This window comes from Haliaeetus leucocephalus, unplaced genomic scaffold (genome assembly GCF_000737465.1).
Source record: "Haliaeetus leucocephalus isolate CR32 unplaced genomic scaffold, Haliaeetus_leucocephalus-4.0 Scaffold295, whole genome shotgun sequence".
NCBI classification, from domain to species: domain Eukaryota; kingdom Metazoa; phylum Chordata; class Aves; order Accipitriformes; family Accipitridae; genus Haliaeetus; species Haliaeetus leucocephalus.
In genome coordinates, this window is record NW_010972731.1 from 7,954,587 (window position 1) to 7,968,382 (window position 13,796).

The window sequence follows — 13,796 nt, forward strand, 5'->3', positions numbered from 1 at the left end:
CCCCCAGCTCTGCCCCTGCCGAAGACATTTTGAGTGTGTACCAACTGGCCAGGCTCCAGTCTAGGCTTTTTCTCTGGGCATTTAACATACTCTTCTAACCAAATTAAAAAGTATAAATTTCTGCTTACACTGCACTCAGACACTATGTCTGAAATCACTGCAGCTGACAGTGTCAGCCATGACCTCTTTCCTCAGCTGTACAAGGTCAGCAAGGGCAGACTGAATTTTTAAGCTGTTTGGTGTAAGTTAGGAAGAAACCCAATTGTCTGGGAAATGTGAGACGTTGCAAGAAACTGTGTGATAAGATTATGAATGCTCCAAACTGTTTGCATGAAGTGTTCACAAGAAACCCTACTTTATTGTTTTTCAGGCTCAGAACTCCTCCTAATTGGAAATAGCCTCTCCCAGGCTTGTCCAAACCCTAACGAGAACTGATGAATCCAACAGGAGCAGGGGGAAATCTCCTAGCCAGCAAGTCCAATTCTCTCCTTTCACAGTAGCCTCATTCAAACATACCAACCTCTACCTTAAAACATGTGAGGTTGTGGGTCCAGGGGGACTTCCTTCTAGTCCTTAAAATGGACAACCTCATTTGTCTGAATATTTCTTGGCCTCTAGAGAGATGAATAAAACAGTAACCTGCTTGTCAGCAATTCTTGGGCTGTCTACCAATGTGCCTCTTTGCTGCAGCAGCCGTTGTGGAGAGTATGTCTAGCTGTGCCAGAACCAACCCACCTTTCAGATGTGTGGAGATTTCCTCTCCTTTTTGCAGGACTTAAAACCTCTCCTTGAAACCCAGTCTCCCTTGGCAAAGTATTTCAGTGTGGGCTCCCCCTGTTCACTTTCTTGACTGCTGGTCTAGCAACACAAACTCTTGTTTTACCCTGAATCTTTCTTCCCCCAGCCCCTTAAAAAACCACCATCAAAAAAAAGCCATATGGCACAGAAATGTCAATGCTCAGTTAATGTGTCAGAAGTAAAACAGAAGAGGGAAAAGCAAAGAAATTTGTAAGCAGTCCCTCTCCATCCAAAGCAACCCAAGGAAGCAGGTACTCCAGAGATGTAGTTCTTCTGGAATTGAACATATGGCAAATAGATTTTCTATTTTAAATTCACGAGTGAATGTTGGAACTTTCAAGCCAAAACCAATACATGATTTTTTTTCTTTCCACCCAGCAGTAGTTAGGGTCTTCTACTGTGTTTTGCTCCAGTAACTGAAAGGGCCAGAAATGAAAACTGTGGACTCACTGAAATCAATGGCAAAAACCCTCAAGTTTAACAGAAGCAGGGTTTCAGTTTGACCCTGGCAGACTTTCACACTCAGAGTAGCCGCTCAGCTTTGGTGTACTGAAAGCAGCAGAATCGCGTATAAGATCCTGGTGGTGTTACAACCACACTCCATGACCCCACACCCTCCCCTGCCAAGCAAGAAGTGACAGGTTACTCTAATTTTAGAATAAGTTTACTGAATGGACGTTCTTGGGATTCAAGAACAAAATCTTCACAGTTCCAGCAAACATCCCCCTCCTGCTCCTCCCAAGCTGGCTGCAGCCTGGGATTCCGGCCCTTTGCAGAGAGCAGGTGCATGTTAATGTGTCACTTCCCATGCGCTACCTCTCCGCTAACATCCCTCTCTGTCAGATAACAAGTGTAATCCTCATCGGCCCCAGGTTCCTGTTAGATAATATTTATCAACACCTTTCTTTCCACAGCATAGGCAAGCTCAGAGCAGCCAAACTGCTAATTTATCCTACGAGCTGAGAGCCAGCGAAGCACAGGGCCCTGCTTCCATCCCAGGAGCCCAGCAGTAAGTCCTGCATGCTCCTTTTGCAAAGGCTTTTCCTTTCCATTAGCCTTTTTCTAAGCCAGCTTCCACTAACCAGCTGTGAGATGTTGGGACTGAGCTGCTGCTTTCCCCCACCCTAGCAGAGGCTGTATTTCAGCCTTGGGAGAAGCCATCACCCTCTGCTGGCTTGAATCTGACAAATTTCTTATTAAAATTGTTATCAATGTATCTGCCCGTAGGACTAGGCCGACAGTTATAATGCATTCTGGGGTCCTCTGGGAAGAGAAGCACTTTTTAAATGTAGGATGGTGTTATTAATGATAAGGAAGGCATTACAGTGTATAAAATTAGCCTGCTGGAGACATCTACCTTCTGTTCCTTATACAGTGTGACATCCTTATGTGTCTCTGCTCTTATCTACAAAGAATATAATTTCATTAGTGAATTAGAGTAACTCCATTTCTCCTAATTATTCATGATTTCTTATAGCTTGTTAAAAAACAACTTGGATGTTTAAAAACTTGCTGAGTAAAAACCACAGCCAGGCCTCCCCTACAGGTCCCTTCCTCTTGCGTGCCTTCAACATGGCCCTCTGGCTTCACTGGCTCTGCGATGCTAAGCAGCGAGACCGGCTGCAGCCCAGCCTGAGAACAACCTGCAGCTCGCTCTTAACTGAAATCTCAATATTTATTTTTAAGCTGCAGGAAAACAGCTACCTTAGCAAATCCCGGCCACATGCAGGTGTCCCCTGGGCATGCTCTGAAGTGATTACCAAGGAGGACAGCTGCTGACGAGGACGCAGGCAGGGTCAGGCCGAGGTACGGAGCCGGGGATGTTTTTCAGGTTGGTCTGATGGGAGCAGAGCAAAGAGCTGCTCCACACCCCAACCACCCTGTCACCCTGCCCAGCCCAGGGAGCGTGAGCTCCCTCACGCTGCAGGCGGCCACGTCTCCTTTTACAGCTGTATTGCTGCTAGCTATCCGTTAGAGAGAGTTGAGGATTCCCAGGCCTCACTGGGGCTCACAAGGAGCCTTTGTACTTAAAAAACCTGCTCTCTTAAAACATGCAAAGCCAATTTCTGAGAGACTTTGAAGGGAAAACGAGCTTTTGTTCTGCTGTCCCACAGACAGGCTGGGGAGGAAGAGGCAGTAATCCAGAGGGAGAGGAAATAACCCAAACCATGACTGAAAGCCACGTCTCGCAGTGCTCCTGCAAAATGGCCGCTCTGCTCTCAGCCCTCCTCAGAGCCGAGCACCAACCCACAACCTGAAGCCCCCTGCCCTGAAAGAGCCAGGGCCCTCCACAGCGAGCAGAACACTGGAACTGTGATGCCAAGCCTGGCGTAATGAAGGAATAACTGGACAGAACAGAGAACTGCCGCGAGCCTGAGGCGTGAGGGGGTTTGACCCCACCTGTGCGCCACGCCACCCTGAGGGGCAGCAGCTGCTGGTGCTCAGACCGCCTCTGTGGCGCGTCGGCCGCTCCGGATTGGTTGGGGCAGGGACACCTGTGAAGAGGTGATTGGCTGGCGGGCAAGGGAAGGCACTGATTGGGAGAGAGTAGGCGGGATGGGCGTCAATGACAGCCCCCCTCAGCGGGGACGGTCTCCATCTTGGGCCAGGCAAGCAGGGGGCTGAGGCTGGACTGCTTGGTGGGTGCTTGGCCAGGAGCAATGAAATAATATTTGTGCCATTTTAAAAAGGGAAACCAGAAGTGAATTGGCAAGTGTTTCCAGTGGTTCAAATCCTGGCCCATCCCTGTTTGGGATCACTGTCTGCTTCTGAACACCCAGTGAAATGACAGGTCCAAACTGTGGCGGAGGGTGAGGAGATTCTTAATGACTTGTGTTTACCGCAGAAGAAAAAATGAGCCGGTGGAGAGAGACAGGATTATGTTCCTTTGTAAGGTTACAGATGTGCAGCACAGAGTTCATTGCTAATGGGGTTAATCCTTCTATTGGGGAAAAAAATCAGATGGTAGCACCTTTAAATTGGCTCTTGGCAAGTACTCCATTATTGCAAGAGACCAATTAAATCAAATCGGGGTCAGGGTGTCTTGGAACGGGGAGAAACAGTTCTCTGCCTCATCTGGCTCGTCAGAAAGATGACGGGGGTTAGGAGTCTGCTGTGAATGAGGTTCAAGTCAATAAACTCCTTGTAATTAGATTCACTCTAGTGTTTTGTTTTCCTTAAAATACATATAATTAAATGAAGAAAAAAAAAGTGCGAAGAGAAAAAATCATCCCATGAAAGCAGAAGTAAAGCAGGCAGGGAGGTAGGCATGTTGCTGCACCCTCGTACAGCAGGGCTCCAGCCTCGTTCACGCTGCTGCTCTCCTCGGGGGCAAACCTCACCATGGGAGTGTCAATGCTACAATTACCTGGGGATGAAATTCAAGCTCGGTACAAAGCCCTCCTCATCACCTGAGCACCATTTAAACCCTTGTGTTAGGGCTTTAGAAATGCTTTAAACAACACAGTGATCTTTGGATTTGCTGTCTGTGCTGCGGAATGCAACTGAGTCTTCCCTATGAGACCCATTTAAAGAATGCCTGTTATTAAAGACTCACTAAAACCCTTAAACACTTGAGATAAAATGATACCTAAGTGAGATTCTCATTACGTCAAAAACACGAATAACTGCCTTGTTGTCTTCAGAGGGATATAACTGCTGCTTATGGAAGACTGCACCTGGGTCACTGCTTGTCATCTTGACGGGTAACTTGTTGTGACCAGAATATGCGTGATTTTTTTCTCCAAAGCAGGCCAAGGATGGACCATTGGCCAATGACCACAGTGACTTGTGCATTAACGTAGTCAAGACCCATCTCATCTTTAAACACTTCAATGGTTGCAAAGACATAACAAAAAGACCAAGACAAATGTCAGGCTTCTTGAGAACTGCTTGGTTTCGTACACCCCAAGAGTCAGACTTGTCTTGATCATCTACCTGCTCTCAGAGAACTGAAACTATGGGTCACCGATTGATTTGGATTTTATTCTCTAATAGCTCAGAAAGATTTCTCCTGCATTGGCTTGACAAGAGCCTCTTCATCATGCCAGTTGGATCAATTGAATCCTGCTGATAATGCTGCAGTCTTTGTTGCTTCCTCTATTCTTTACAACTCCATGTAAAGAAAATGTGAAATAGGATTCTCTCAAGATATTGGGGGGAAAAGTAAGATATCCAGTATTAATATGCTTAGACATTATCTCAGCATCTCAGTGGGGATTGTCTTCACCTGATTCTTAATTTAGTACTTTAATACTTTTCCAGATCAGGTTACGTGATTAATAAATCCTTTGCGTTACAGAGAATTTTATTGTGCTGAAGAACGTCACAATAAAACAGTCTCCTATTTTTTTTTTTTATAATATGTCCTCTTAATAAAAACATCACCCCTCAACAGAAAAATGCTACTTACATAACCTGTGTAGGATTGTTAAATATCTGTTGGCTTTCCACAGATAGTTGGGGTCATTAACAGTATCTATGCAATCCCAGAGTATAGGGCAAAAGCAGGTAGTAACAGACTGTTCATTTTCAGAACACACAGCATATGTACAAATTTCAATAAATAAACAAGTAAATAACACCTAAGGCTCAGAAAAGCATAAGGCTAGCAGCTTTAGTATAGGGAGGCCCCAGTTTATTGTCAGGACAATTTCTACATCAGTAAAGGGAATAGCAATATTTCACAAGGAAATCAATACCATTACTGACATTCAGGGGAAACTGAAACTCACTTATGCAGAAAGCCAGTGGCCAAGGTCACATAAGTGCAATATTCTCATTCCCCAGGCAAATACTAGATCCTTTATGTTTTTCTCCATCATGAAAAGACTACTTTTTGGATGGGAAGGGTTTTAATTCATACAGGTTGTGATGCACTCAGTGAGACTGTTGTTTCTGGTAACAAATCTATGAGAAATCTTCCTCCTCACACAAAGAAAGATCCCTGGCACTTTGTCTTGGGCCTCTCTTGCAGTCACCATCACGGCCAAGGGTGATTTTGGTTGGGTTTGAATCCATAAATGCTTTATGGGGCTTTGCATCACTGGGCATCTGTAACTGCATTACCTGTGACTGGTAACTTTGCCCAGTCAGGCTGTAAATCTCTTCTTTCCCTCGGTCCTTCACCTATAGTATGTTTGTTACTTGCTCTTATAATCTGTAACCTTTCTTTTTGTTTTGGCCATCTACTTTGTTAACATTGCATCTATAGATAGCACATGCAGGGTTAAAAATGATGACAACTCTTATAAGAAATGGATAAATTATTGCAAATCATCACGGATTGCACCAGTGTTTGCAAAGGTGCTTATAAATAGTTTATAATATGTTAATCAGAGATGAAGAGATGTTTAATAAATAGTTAATCAGTGATGGCTATCTGTATATATTTATGAAGTTACAGCACTGTCTCTACTGCTTTTCACCTTTCTGGTGTTTACTGCATCTTTACAGGATGGTTTGTGATAACCAGGACTAAGTAGGAATATGTTGGTTTTTAATTTATACTGTTTATTTACCACTTATTAAAACATCTCTTCCCGTTTATTAACAGTTTATAAAAAAGTCCTGGTATGAGATGCATTTCCTCTTGCTCCTGCTCTCTTCAGAACAGAAGTAAGGATGCATATCGCCTTTCTCATTTCACATTCCAGTTGCAACAAAAATCAGTGACTTCTGATTGTGCATTTGTGTCACCACCTTTATAAATGGCTCTTTGTGTTAGCAACACTTGAAATAAACTGGCAGCTTTCTGCCAAAGATTGATTGGTACCAGCACATAGTTAATTGGTGAGACGGTAGTCGCTCAGCCGATCAATTCAAGTTTGGGCTCTTTGTCTTTTTTTTAAGAGATAATGGGTTCTTTTGTATATGCAGGGCAGGATGGCTCATCTGTGTGCTATGTACCGAACTCCTGCCATAACAAGCTACATTTTGAGTCAATGCCAGAACAGCATAGTGAGGTTACAGGCATGCCCAGTTTTTGAGTATTTGCCTAGTGTGATTATAATCTCTGAAATTAACTTCAGAGCCATCACGCTGCAGTGATCGTTTAACGGACTTGCTAGCCTTTCTGGCCTTTGGCACTAGATACCAAGAGACAATTGCTGTTGGCAACAGATCACCCCACTGACGACTGTGATCTTCAACCTCCCAGATGTACTAGGAGTAACTGAATGGGATTATGATGAAGTTAAATTGGCAGAGACTTGTTCTATACTCTATTTCATCTGAAGATGAAAATGAAAATAGCCCAGCCTGGCATCACCCTGCACAATAACCTGAATCTATTACGAGTTTTCCAGTCCTGCAATCTGGAAATGTTTGTTTTGCTCAGACAGACAACCCTGGAAAGCTACTGATGGTGACAGTTGACAAACCCAACATGTTTTCTATGGCCATTTTTTCTCTGGTATTATTCCCCTCAGGTAGTGCTTTCACATGTTATCTGTGTCCTACAGATTTCAGTGGTCTCCATCAGGAGCTATTCTGAGCCTCACAACTCATGCCTCGTGAGTTGTACAGGTTGTCTTTCTGGGGTAGAATGCACCACCCTCTCACTTCTGCAAATGCACCTTCCAGTTTCACCAAAGATTAAGTGTTGTTCTGTTTTGATCTCTCGATCCCCATCCTTTTTTTTAACATTGGAAAAATGTCTCATTTCAGAACAAGAACAACTGGGCATGCTGTAAATGAGAGCTTTCTTTCACCTTGGAATATGTGCATGTAGCTCTTCTTGGTATCAGTGGGAGGTTTGAATACAAATTTAATATCAAAGGCTTATATTTTTTAAAAAAGACTCATGATTCTTGCTGCCCAGCTTTGAGACATATGAAAGGAACCTGATTTTGAAGCCACACTGAGCTCTGAGAATCAGGCCAGCAAGTTGCACACCCAAAACACTTGTTTATTTTTATAAACTCAGCTGAAACACAGAAGAAAGTTTTTAGGGAAGCAAATATGCAAAATATTTATCATCTATGTAATGTTTGTAATGGCAGTCCTCTGCTTTCCCTAATTTCTTCACAATTTACATATAAACGAGACATCATATCACTGGGTAGTTTTATTTCTCCCAAACACTGTCAAGTATGTTGACAAAGTTTTGAGGCTCTTAAATTAAATATTTTCACTAAACACATAATTCATCACTGTTTACGAAGGAACAGATTCAAAGATATGGCGAGTGCTTTGAGGGCAGGCAGCACAGCAGAGCTAAAGCCCAGGAGATTCCCACTGTGGCTACTGGTCTGCCTGAGAAAGCAGCAGTCACCTTTCTCCACAGCTTCCCCACGTATAAGACAGTGACAGCAGAGCCTCCTCTGTGATCCAATAATCTGTACAGAAGTGCTGTTGAGTCTCACGAATGGAAGGCAAAACAATTGTAGGGTCCTGTGAAGTTTCAAGGGGAACCCATCCCTGGGCCCAGTTCTGCCCACATCAGGTGAAACCTGGGATCTGCAACAGATTGTGTCCAGCAACTGGCAGGTCCAGGAGAAGGCAAGTTTGTCAGCCGCAGTAATGGTTTAGGCTAATTTAAAGTCATTTAACATCTATTGCTTAGTGTTCAGCAACAGATTTGGCCATTTAGGTGCTACTTAACTAACACAGGAAAAAAACCCTAATTTTGCTATATCTAAAGGAAATCTTTGAGGCAACTTACATAGGATGAAAGAACTTATGTAGGACAAAAGATTTTCTAATGACTGCAGACCTACTCCTTTCATATTACCCCTCTCATTTACCCGTTGCTTGTTGCTAGGGGTGTGGGCAGGGAAAAGGCTTGGAGAGGGGCTATGTGTTAGTGCTGCTAATTGTTTGGTGCATCTTTATTAGCTGTGTCTCTGGCTCTCTGGTGTGCTCATTACTATTGCTGAAATCAGTCCCCTCTAGTTCAAGTAGGGTTATTGCTGATCCTCTTCTCTTTTCTTGAGATCATGACTCATGGGCACAAACCTGCCTGGGTCCACATGAGAGAGGAGTACCAGCTCTGGGGTATTCCTTCTTCATGCAAAACAGAACAGATGGAGACCATGCAAAGGAATTACAGTCTGCCTAGGACCCAGCACATCCCTACACAGATGAGTACACTAAATCCCTGTGTAGCACCTAGTTGCAGAGGAAAGACTGTCAGATCATGTTTACTCTTTGAAGAGATCCTAAAACCAGAACACAAGCAGCAGCATTTGCATTTTAGGCTTTGTTGCAAGGAAGGTGCATCCAAGCATATGGTTAGTCACCAAACCTTTCTGAGAGCTCCACAGGCAGAAGAAGGAACAAAGAAGCACGGGATCCATTAAAAGCAAATGATGGCAGAAAAGCAGTCAGTTGCAGTATTAATAAAGCATTGCTTGCCATCAAAGCTGGATTATTTCAACAGCTAATCAGCTTCAGAGCATAAAGTGACTCCGGAGCAAGCATGATTGATGACTGAAATTCTACTAGAACTGTTGTAATGAGAAGGGATATCTGTAATCCTTTCTGTGGTGTTACCCTAAAACTCAGAGGCACTGGAACAAGCTGGGACAGATAGCAAGTATGAGTCTGAGCAACAATTATCCCTGCAGACCTAAGGATCCTTTTTATGTATGATCTATGGCTTTTCAAAAGCATGAGTAATCCTCCAAAGCAATCTCTACCAGCCAAAACTAAATCCCAGGAATGGGTGCTGAATGGGGAGGTGGTTTTAAAGTTTACACTGAGTATCTGAATCCATTGGTGCCTGTATAGTTCAGAATTCCTGCCCACATACCTACCTTAACATCACCTGGCAGTTTCTTGCCTAAATTCTACCATCTGTAACTCAAGCGTCTTATCTAAGCCAGCTAGCTAGAGGCTTCCACAGAAGCGCATAAAGATCAACATCTCCTGAAGGAGACCCAACCCACCAGCCTTGGACACCTGGGGCCAAATTAATTACTCCACGGACCTACTTCTCTCTGCAAACACTCTGGAAGGAGCCTTGTGGATAGGCTTTAACTAAGCACCTACAGCTGGTGAGATGAACCCATCCAGGTTATCATGGCTTTGCTAGACAAGGCCTAGCGAACACAGATGCTACCTCCTGGGACATGACTTTCTATCCACACTGGAGGATGCTTTTCCAAAGCAGGAAGCCAGTGAAGGTGGTTTGCAGTAAGACATGGCTGATATTCAGAGGCGTGCACATCCCCACTGACTCTGGGATGTGGCAGAATTGTGGGGCTGGGAGTGAGGGACTTGCAAATTCACACTGTACAGCACCTGCCTTTGCTGCATGGGAGTAAAGGAGGCACAAGATGAGGAAAAAAGTGTTATGGGCAAGAGGAGGGGCCAAAAACTTGGAGTCAAAGCAGTTTCCAAACTTTGCTCTTTCTAAATCGGCAATATCCTAATCTATCTTTGTTGACTGTATCTTCCTGGCAGCTTTTAATGCCTATTTCTTGCTACTTAGAGGTTTTTTCTCATATTTGTATCTGAGTCACTTAAATGCTTCCCTTTCTCTATCATGTCTGAATTTCCTTCTGGATTTCACAGAATGGTAGCTATATTCAAACCAGAGGGGCACAAAAAAAGAGTGCCAGAATGCACACATAAGGCCAGTTGCTGATGGATTCAAGCTGATTTATTACCCATTGCCAGATTTCGAGGTTCAAAATTGTGTTAAAAACAATTTACAGTGACACTTAGAGCCATGAAAGAGAAATCAGGGATGCTCTGCCAAATCTGTCTACCATCATCTATCATTTATCAGTCTGATCCAGTCAGTCATCTAACTTAATTCACTGCCTTTATAAAGGCAACTATTATTTTAAGGTCTAAATGCTACATCTCTATAAAACTGATATCCATGTTTCAATGTTGGTCTGGCATGGATAAGTAATACTAGGAGGACTAGCAAGCTAGGAGGACTAGCTTCTCCACTTGTTTTACCAGGCCACACCATCATCTTCCATCAGTTTGGCATACAAACTAACTGTAACTAAATGAGATCAGTATATATAATATTTAGAGAAGGACTGTGAGGCTGGAAGCCACTGCAAATGAAGCAGAAATACATACCAAGATAGAAAGTGTTTTTCCAGCCAGCCTGGTAGGAGATAATGCATACACATATTAATTAATTGTGACTGTAGGCACCAAGCTATAACACAAGTGCTGGAATAGCTCAAAGCATTCACAGCTAAGCTTCCTAGGGCACAAAGATTTCCCTCTTCACTGAAGTTTTGACAGGGAGGGAAGAGGAAGCATCTAATTTTATGCAAACAAGGACTCTGAAATATTTCACTCATGTTTGTTGTTTCATTACTGTGGATATATAGCAAAGCATTGTCAAATTCAGACCTCTTAAAATCTAGATTTAAAATAGTCTTATTTCTTGCACAATTAAGGTTCTTGGGTACCTCATCAAGAATCAGGACCCTTGTGCTCAGTGCTGTAATCACAAAGAGGTTCAGGTGAGTGCTGGGTATTGAGTACATACAAGGCAAAGCAATCCTTTCCCTGAAGATTTTAGGGTCTAAATAGAAAAGATAAAGAAGGAAACATAGAAAACATGTCCCAAAGGGACAGTGAATTAGCAGAACCAGAAACAAAACCACATTCAAAATACACCTGCCCTTTAAAAACACAATTCCTCTGTTCCCTCAGGTATGGAAGTCTCTATCCACATTGACAAGGAAAAGCTTACTTTACCTGACATTTGTAATAAGTATTTCGTGACATATTTTTGCCAAACCCTTGATCTGCTTGTAGAGGTGACAGATGAAAATACCAACTGTTTTCAAAGGACAGGATTTGCTCTTCCCATCCAAAAGCCAAAAGCCAAAACCAAGGTGCAAACAAATATCACCTGGATTTCTTGGCAACACTGAAGCTAGAATATGACATTCTTAATGGGACCCCATATGCTCCGCCATCCCACAAAGCCCAAGATGAGGCCTCGTGTTTATTCCTTGGGGTTTGCTACAAAGGCTCCATTCCAGCTCCTATTGGAATCGTGGGAAGGATTCCTAGGCACGTGGAAGGGGATTGTACCAGACCTCACAAGGATAATGCTGCCATTGTACTCCTGCAGAAGAAGAAAATATGCAATAGTCTGCCAAAGTTTTCCACCTGTTCATTATATCTTGACTAGCTTTGAGAGCTTGCCAGGTATGCATTAACCAACTAGTTGGGATTACCTTGCAATACTGTCTTTACATCCCTTTAGTTGCTAAAGGGAATAGCTAGAGAACATCAAATATGAATTCAGTGCTATTTAGCAAGTCTCTGGCAAGAGCTTAGGGGCACCAAGGGAAAGCTGAGCTCAGGGCAATGCACTAACTAGGTTTTGTAAGTGTATATATATTTATGAGTATTTTACATGCTCCCCTATAGATACACAGCATTCATTTTAGAAGGATTCACCTCTCTTGGAAAATCTCCAAACATTGTGTGCTGGCTTTGCAGAGAGTCAGCCATATTACACTGTATTTTAAGTAATCACTTTGGCTTGAAATCCTGTGATTAATCACAAAGCAGTGGGCAAACTCCATGGCCAGATGAGCATTTTTAAAGTAAGTGTTTTACTGCAGCTAAAGCACAGCTGTCTTGGTAGATGAAGTTTTTTCCCTCCCCCATTACCCAGGTTGGCCTTGCAGTCCCTGAATGCAAAGGCTGGGATGGACCGACTGCCTTTGGGCCCTTTCAGGGATAAAGGATGAGGAGCAGAAAACTTACAGATTGGCCGTAGGAGTATTTGAAAGAGGTTATTATTGAGCTTCCCCCACCTTAAGACTTCTGGGAAAAGCCCTGTACAATAGGAGAGAGATGGTTTTGAGTGGCTGAAAAAGGAGAAGTACCAAATTCTTCTAGATCACAAAGCCCAGGGGAAATTAGCTAACAGGAACCAAGTGGCCTGTGTTTGGCAACCTGAAGGCATGATACAGCTACTTAATATCCAGGAAGTTAATGTGCCATGTGCAGAAAATGTCTATAGTGTAACAGAGACAGCTCTGACCTTTCTCAGCAGGTCAGCAGAGCTCCTCTATGCAAGGGCTTAATCAAGTCATATATAACAGCGGCCGACAGGAGCTCATGATCCACACACGTGATTCAGAGAAGACTCTCCTGCAAGGCACTTAGCACAGTTATCGCTCCCATTTGGCAAATGGTCAGGAATTACACTTGATTTGATGAGGTGCTGGGAGATAAATTTCCTGCCGCCTCTTAAGATAGATGTCATTGTGCAGCAATCAGTGCCAGTGAGCAGATGCTGGGTGTGCTGCTAAACCACCAGCTTCGTGAGCAGTGCCTTCACGAGCAGCGCTTGCTCAGAGCTGAGCTGAAGGACATTCACTGGGTATTTCACCTGCTAATATTCTGTGCATAGGGGCTACCCTGGCTTAGGCTCTCTGTGGGAGCAGCCTGCCTTGTAGTCAACCTGCATGGTCCATGCTAGGTCTGCAGGGACAGGGTCTTAGGAGCTGCTCTCTGTTTAATCCCGGGAAAACTAATGACATTCGCTGAGTTGGAATGATATCTTGCAGTGATATTTTTATTTATTTCACCAGTTTTATCCCAGTATTTCCTGTAGATAGATGAATAATAGACGTCATAGGAATACACTTTATTTATATTATCCAAAAAACACCTCACGTGCTAGCAAAAGACCTAAGTACCCAATTCATCTCCTTTCTGTCCCCAGATAGCTTACCCAACATCCTGCACTTGGGACCAGCATTTGCAGCTTTTAACCTTTGGCACCTCAGCCACAATGTTGGGCAGACCTTTCTATCACAATGCTTTAAAGATATGATACTTATTGAGGAATAGCCTGCCTATTATTTCTGTATATTGTTCTTTGTGCATTAATTAATGTAATTCCACTAGAACAATTTGCAAAAGTCCAAAAGCCAGTGAGACTATTACTGAATTTAATGGAAATAGATTGTTCTAGTATTATTTGTTCTATAGTAAAATTTTTGAAAAATAATAATAATTTACTGAAAAACCTGCATAGCACAGCTGATATTTAG